Source organism: Cherax quadricarinatus, chromosome 97, assembly GCF_038502225.1.
Source record: "Cherax quadricarinatus isolate ZL_2023a chromosome 97, ASM3850222v1, whole genome shotgun sequence".
In the NCBI taxonomy this organism is placed as follows: Eukaryota; Metazoa; Arthropoda; class Malacostraca; order Decapoda; family Parastacidae; genus Cherax; species Cherax quadricarinatus.
Window position 1 is genome coordinate 4,323,017 of NC_091388.1, and position 8,951 is coordinate 4,331,967.

Sequence of the window (8,951 nt, forward strand, 5' to 3'; positions counted from 1 at the left end):
TTGTGAGGGATAGGGTTCAATTGTGAGGGATAGGGTTCATTTGTGAGGGATGGGGGTTCAATTGTGAGGGTATGGGTTAAACTGTGAGGGGTGGTGGTTCAATTGTGTGGGATGGGGGTTCAATTGTAAGGGGTTTGGGTTCAACAGTGAGGATGGAGGCTCAATTATGAGGGATGGTTCGATTAGGGGATGGGGTTCAATTGTTGGGGATGGGGTTCAACTGTGGGGGATGGGTTCAATTGTAGGTGATGGGGGTTCAATTGTAGGGGATAAGGGTTCAAATGTGGGGGATGGGGGTTCAATTGTGAGGGATGGGGGTTCAATTGTGAGGGATGAGAGCTTAATTGTGAGGGATGAGGTTCAGTTGTGAAGGATGGGGGTTATTGTGAGGGAGGGGGGTTAAATTGTGAGGATGGGGTTCAGTTGTGAAGGATGGGGGTTATTGCGAGGGATGGGGGTTCAATTGTGAGGAATGGGGTTCAATTGTGAGGGATAGGGTTCATTTGTGAGGGATGGGGGTTCAATTGTGATGGTATGGGTTCAATTGTGAGGGATGGAGGTTCAATTGTGAGGGATGGGGGTTCAACTGTGAGGGATGGAGTTCAATTGTGAGGGATGGGGGTTCAATTGTGAGGGACGGGGTTCAATTGTGAGGGATGGGGTTCAATTGTGGGGAATGGGGGTTCAATTGTGGGGGATGGGGTTCAACTGTGAGGGATAGGGTTCAATTGTGAGGGAATATTGCTGCACACTAACAGCACCTTTCAAGGCAGGTGAAATTGCCGACCTAGAAAATGTACAGAGAACTTTCACGGCGCGCATAACGGAGATAAAACACCTCAATTATTGGGAGCGCTTGAGGTTCCTAAACCTGTATTCCCTGGAACGCAGGAGGGAGAGATACATGATTATATACACCTGGAAAATCCTAGAGGGACTAGTACCGAACTTGCACACGAAAATCACTCACTACGAAAGCAAAAGACTTGGCAGACGATGCACCATCCCCCCAATGAAAAGCAGGGGTGTCACTAGCACGTTAAGAGACCATACAATAAGTGTCAGGGGCCCGAGACTGTTCAACTGCCTCCAAGCACACATCAGGGGGATTACCAACAGACCCCTGGCAGTCTTCAAGCTGGCACTGGACAAGCACCTAAAGTCAGTTCCTGATCAGCCGGGCTGTGGCTCGTACGTTGGTTTGCGTGCAGCCAGCAGCAACAGCCTGGTTGATCAGGCTCTGATCCACCAGGAGGCCTGGTCACAGACCGGGCCGCGGGGGCGTTGACCCCCGGAACTCTCTCCAGGTAATCCAGATGGGGTTCAATTGTGAGAGATGGGGGTTCAATTGTGAGGGATGGGGGTCCAATTGTGAGGGATGGGGGTTCAATTGTGAGGGATGGGGGTTCAGTTGTGAGGGATGGGGTTCAATTGTGAGGGATGGGGTTCAATTGTGAGGGATGGGGTTCAATTGTGAGGGATGGGGGTTCAATTGTGAGGGATGGGGGTTCAATTGTGAGGGATGGGGGTTCAATTGTGAGGGATGGGGGTCCAATTGTGAGGGATGGGGTTCAATTGTGAGGGATGGGGTTCAATTGTGAGGGATGGGGGTTCAATTGTGAGGGATGGGGGTTCAATTGTGAGGGATGGGGGTTCAATTGTGAGGGATGGGGGTTCAATTGCGAGGGATAAGGGTTCAATTGTTGGAGGCTTAAATACACATCAACCAGAAGCCTGGTAAAACAGGTTGACTGCCCAAGAGATCTGACTGGCAAGGTTCTGAGTGTCCTCAGTTTACACTCTGCCAGTCATCTACAATCAGCTAAATCAATAAAGTTGACGCTATTACCAGAGTTTTTACTACACCTTCACTAGTGTTCAGACACCTGAGTAACACCTAGGTGTCTTTATTGATGAATAAGACACCTGAGTAACACCTAGGTGTCTTTACTGATGAATAAGACACCTGAGTAACACCTAGGTGTCTTTACTGATGAATAAGACACCTGAGTAACACCTAGGTGTCTTTACTGATGAATAAGACACCTGAGTAACACCTAGGTGTCTTTACTGATGAATAAGACACCTGAGTAACACCTAGGTGTCTTTACTGATGAATAAGACACCTGAGTAACACCTAGGTGTCTTTACTGATGAATAAGACACCTGAGTAACACCTGGGTGTCTTTACTGATGAATAAGACACATGTACAACACCTGGGTGTCTTTACTGATGAATAAGACACATGTACAACACCTGGGTGTCTTTACTGATGAATAAGACACATGTACAACACCTGGGTGTCTTTACTGATGAATAAGACACATGTACAACACCTGGGTGTCTTTACTGATGAATAAGACACATGTACAAAACTTAGGTGTCTTTACTGATGAATAAGACACATGTACAACACCTAGGTGTCTTTACTGATGAATAAGACACATGTACAACACCTGGGTGTCTTTACTGATGAATAAGACACATGTACAACACCTGGGTGTCTTTACTGATGAATAAGACACCTGAGTAACACCTAGGTGTCTTTACTGATGAATAAAACACATGTACAGCACCTGGGTGTCTTTATTGATGAATAAGACACATGTACAACACCTGGGTGTCTTTACTGATGAATAAGACACATGTACAACACCTGGGTGTCTTTACTGATGAATAAGACACATGTACAACACCTGGGTGTCTTTACTGATGAATCAGACACATGTACAACACCTGGGTGTCTTTACTGATGAATAAGACACATGTACAACACCTGGGTGTCTTTATTGATGAATAAGACACATGTACAATACCTGGGTGTATTTACTGATGAATAAGACACATGTACAACACCTAGGTGTCTTTACTGATGAATAAGACATGTACAACACCTAGGTGTCTTTATTGATGAATAAGACACATGTACAACACCTGGGTGTCTTTACTGATGAATAAGACACATGTACAACACCTGGGTGTCTTTACTGATGAATAAGACACATGTACAGCACCTGGCTGTCTTTATTGATGAATAAGACACATGTACAACACCTGGGTGTCTTTATTGGTGAATAAGACACATGTACAACACCTAGGTGTCTTTATTGATGAATAAGACACATGTACAACACCAAGGTGTCTTCATTGATGAATAAGACACATATACAACACCTAGGTGTCTTTATTGATGAATAAGACACATGTACAACACCTGGGTGTCTTTATTGATGAATAAGACACATGTACAACACCTAGGTGTCTTTATTGATGAATAAGACACATGTACAACACCTAGGTGTCTTTATTGATGAATAAGACACATGTACAACACCTAGGTGTCTTTATTGATGAATAAGACACATGTACAACACCTGGGTGTCTTTACTGATGAATAAGACACATGTACAACACCTGGGTGTCTTTATTGATGAATAAGACACATGTACAACACCGACGTGTCTTTATTGATGAATAAGGCATATGTACAACACCTGGGTGTCTTTATTGATGAATAAGACACATGTACAACACCTGGGTGTCTTTATTGATGAATAAGACACATGTACAACACCTGGGTGACTTTATTGATGAATAAGACACATGTTCAACACCTGGGTGTCTTTATTGATGAATAAGACACATGTACAACACCTGGGTGTCTTTATTGATGAATAAGACACATGTACAACACCTGGGTGTCTTTATTGATGAATAATACACATGTACAACACCTGGGTGTCTTTATTGATGAATAAGACACATGTACAACACCTGGGTGACTTTATTGATGAATAAGACACATGTACAACACCTGGGTGTCTTTATTGATGAATAAGACACATGTACAACACCTGGGTGTCTTTATTGATGAATAAGACACATGTACAACACCAGGGTGTCTTTATTGATGAATAAGACACATGTACAGCACCTGGGTGTCTTTATTGATGAATAAGACACATGTACAACACCTGGGTGTCTTTATTGATGAATAAGACACATGTACAACACCTGGGTGTCTTTATTGATGAATAAGTGACATGTACAACACCTGGGTGTCTTTATTGAGGAATAAGACACATGTACAACACCTGGGTGTCTTTATTGATGAATAACACATGTACAACACCTGGGTGTCTATTGATGAATAAGACACATGTACAACACCTGGGTGACTTTATTGATGAATAAGACACATGTACAACACCTGGGTGTCTTTATTGATGAATAAGACACCTGAGTAACACCTAGGTGTCTTTACTGATGAATAAGACACATGTACAGCACCTGGGTGTCTTTATTGATGAATAAGACACATGTACAACACCTGGGTGTCTTTACTGATGAATAAGACACATGTACAACACCTGGTTGTCTTTATTGATGAATAAGACACATGTACAACACCTGGGTGTCTTCATTGATGAATAAGACACATGTACAACACCTGGGTGTCTTTATTGATGAATAAGACACATGTACAACACCTGGGTGTCTTTATTGATGAATAAGACACATGTACAACACCTGAGTGTCTTTATTGATGAATAAGACACATGTACAACACCTGGGTGACTTTATTGATGAATAAGACACATGTACAACACCTGGGTGTCTTTATTGATGAATAAGACACATGTACAACACCTGGGTGTCTTTATTGATGAATAAGACACATGTACAACACCTGGGTGTCTTTATTGATGAATAAGACACATGTACAACACCTGGGTGTCTTTATTGATGAATAAGACACATGTACAACACCTAGGTGTCTTTATTGATGAATAAGACACATGTACAACACCTGGGTGTCTTTATTGATGAATAAGACACCTGAGTAACACCTAGGTGTCTTTACTGATGAATAAGACACATGTACAGCACCTGGGTGTCTTTATTGATGAATAAGACACATGTACAACACCTGGGTGTCTTTACTGATGAATAAGACACATGTACAACACCTGGTTGTCTTTATTGATGAATAAGACACATGTACAGCACCTGGATGTCTTCATTGATGAATAAGACACATGTACAACACCTAGGTGTCTTTATTGATGAATAAGACACGTGTACAACACCTGGGTGTCTTTATTGATGAATAAGACACATGTACAACACCTGGGTGTCTTTATTGATGAATAAGACACATGTACAACACCTGGGTGTCTTTATTGATGAATAAGACACATGTACAACACCTGGGTGTCTTCATTGATGAATAAGACACATGTACAACACCTAGGTGTCTTTATTGATGAATAAGACACATGTACAACACCTAGGTGTCTTTATTGATGAATAAGACACATGTACAACACCTGGGTGTCTTTATTGATGAATAAGACACATGTACAACACCTAGGTGTCTTTATTGATGAATAAGACACATGTACGACACATGGGTGTCTTTATTGATGAATAAGACACATGTACAACACCTAGGTGTCTTTATTGATGAATAAGACACATGTACAACACCTAGGTGTCTTTATTGATGAATAAGACACGTGTACAACACCTGGGTGTCTTTATTGATGAATAAGACACATGTACAACACCTGGGTGTCTTTATTGATGAATAAGACACATGTACAACACCTGGGTGTCTTTATTGATGAATAAGACACATGTACAACACCTGGGTGTCTTCATTGATGAATAAGACACATGTACAACACCTAGGTGTCTTTATTGATGAATAAGACACATGTACAACACCTAGGTGTCTTTATTGATGAATAAGACACATGTACAACACCTGGGTGTCTTTATTGATGAATAAGACACATGTACAACACTAGATGCTTGATGAATAAGACACATGTACGACACATGGGTGTCTTTATTGATGAATAAGACACATGTACAACACCTAGGTGTCTTTATTGATGAATAAGACACATGTACAACACCTAGGTGTCTTTATTGATGAATAAGACACGTGTACAACACCTGGGTGTCTTTATTGATGAATAAGACACATGTACAACACCTGGGTGTCTTTATTGATGAATATGACACATGTACAACACCTGGGTGTCTTTATTGATGAATAAGACACATGTACAACACCTGGGTGTCTTCATTGATGAATAAGACACATGTACAACACCTAGGTGTCTTTATTGATGAATAAGACACATGTACAACACCTGGGTGACTTTATTGATGAATAAGACACATGTACAACACCTAGGTGTCTTTATTGATGAATAAGACACATGTACAACACCTGGGTGTCTTCATTGATGAATAAGACACATGTACAACACCTGGGTGTCTTTATTGATGAATAAGACACATGTACAACACCTGGGTGTCTTTATTGATGAATAAGACACATGTACAACACCTGGGTGTCTTCATTGATGAATAAGACACATGTACAACACCTAGGTGTCTTTATTGATGAATAAGACACATGTACAACACCTGGGTGACTTTATTGATGAATAAGACACATGTACAAGAACTGGGTGACTTGGACCTACCTAGCATGGGCCAGTAGCTGACTTGGACCTGCTTAGCATGGTCCAGTAGGTGACTTGGACCTGCCTAGCATGGGCCAGTAGGTGACTTGGACCTGCCTAGCATGGTCCAGTAGGTGACTTGGACCTGCCTAGCATGGTCCAGTAGGTGACTTACTTGGACCTACCTAGCATGGGCCAGTAGGCTCCTCCCAGTGCTCCTTCCCTGACCACACACCCTTATTGTCCCTGGTCATGTCAGGTCAGGTAAAGTAGTGAGTGTGTGAGGTAGCAAGACCAACTGGAGGAGGAGCACTGCAGCAGGCCTACTGGTCGAAGTCATTTGGCGTCAGGATAACATCGGATAGGCTTGTGTTAACCAAATTCTGTGGCTCTCCCCAAAAAAATTCATTTTGATCTTCGACTCTCAGTCTGGTTAGCGGCTTGCTAAAAACTGAGTCATATTGGGACTTGAGTAGCTCACTCATTTCCTTGCTGTCATCTGTGTCAGGTCGTGCACGACCTACTTCCACATTGAACAAATGTGACACCACCTATGACTGCTGCACCTCTCCTGCCATACGGTTTATAAGCTGCTTCTCCGCTCATATGCCGTATTCTACTCAAGATTGATGGACTGAACACATCGACTCAAGGTTGAGGGACTGATTACCTCATTCTCCTCCTGTTCTTCAAGTTTCTCCTATGTATGGACTGATGAAGCCACTGTGTGGCGAAACGTTTCCTCAATAAAGATACCCAAGAGTTGCACATGTGTCTAATTTATCAACATGTCGGTTCTCTGAACCATTCATCTACAAACCTATCAGACACTGCAACTTCTTGGGATCTTAATACTTAGGAATTCTTCGCTTGCCTAATTCTTGGGCACAACCTACTTCCACATTGAACAAATGTGACACTACCTATGACTGCTACACCTCTCCTGCCATACGGTTTATAAGCTGCTTCTCCGCTCATCTGCCGTATTCTACTCAAGATTGATGGACTGAACACATCGACTCAAGGTTGAGGGACTGATTACCTCATTCTCCTCCTGTTCTTCAAGTTTCTCCTATGTATGGACTGATGAAGCCACTGTGTGGCGAAACGTTTCCTCAATAAAGATACCCAAGAGTTGCACATGTGTCTAATTTATCAACATGTCGGTTCTCTGAACCATTCATCTACAAAGGTGGAGAGTTGTAGAGGGTGGGTTGATAAAGGTGGTGGACTGTAGACGGTGGGTTGAAGGTGGTGAACTGTAGACGGAGGGTTGATGAAGGTAGTGGACTGTAGACGGTGGGTTAAGAACATAAGAAAGAATGAACACTGCAGCAGGCCTACTGGCCCATGCGAGGCAGGTCCAAGTCTCCTACCGGCTTGAGCCAATGCCCCAACCTAGCCAGGTCAGGTCACATGCACCCAAGGAACACGACAACTGACCTAGTAGCACAAGCTAGTCAGGTCCAACTCACACCCACTGATGTATTTATTTAACCTATTTTTAAAACTACACAACGTTTTAGCCTCTATAACTGTACTCGGGAGTTTGTTCCACTCATCCACAACTCTATTACCAAACCAGTACTTTCCTATATCCTTCCTGAATCTGAATTTATCCAACTTAAAACCATTGCTACGAGTCCTGTCTAGGCTAGATATTTTCAGCACACTATTTACATCCCCTTTATTTATTCCTGTCTTCCATTTATACACCTCAGTAAGGTATCCCCTGGTTCTACGCCTTTCTAGAGAGTGCAGATTCAGGGCCTCAGTCTATTCTCATAGGGAAGATTTCTGATACATGGGATTAACTTCGTCATCCTCCTTTGTACATTTTCCAGAGCATTTATATCCATTCTGTAATACGGTGACCAAAACTGTGCAGCATAATCTAGATGAGGACTAACCAAGGATATATAGAGTTGAAGAACAACCTGAGGACTCCTATTATTTATGCTTCTTGATATGAAGCCAAGGACTCACGAAATCGTAATGACACAGTTGCAAACAAACCATACCACGGGTGGGGATAGAACCCGCGATCAGATTGTCTCAAAACTGGAGTTTTGAGACTCTCTGATCGCGGGTTCTATCACCGCCCGTGGTATGGTTTGAAGCCAAGGATTCTGTTCGCTTTATTGCGAACACTTATGCACTATTCTCTTGGTTTTATATTACTGCTAACCAGAACTCCCAAATCCTTTTCACAAACACTAATATTAAGATCTACATTATTTAGTTTATATGTGGCATGGTTATTTTCCTGTCCAACATTTAAAACTTTGCATTTGTCTATATTAAACTACATCTGTCACTTCTCCAACCACTGCATCAGTCTAAATCTTCCTGAAGTGCTCTAATGTCCTCGTCAGAATGAATTCATCGGGCTATTTTGGTGTTATCGCAGACTTGGTGATATTGCTATATATTCCCTCATCTATGTCGTTTATGTAGACTGTGAACAA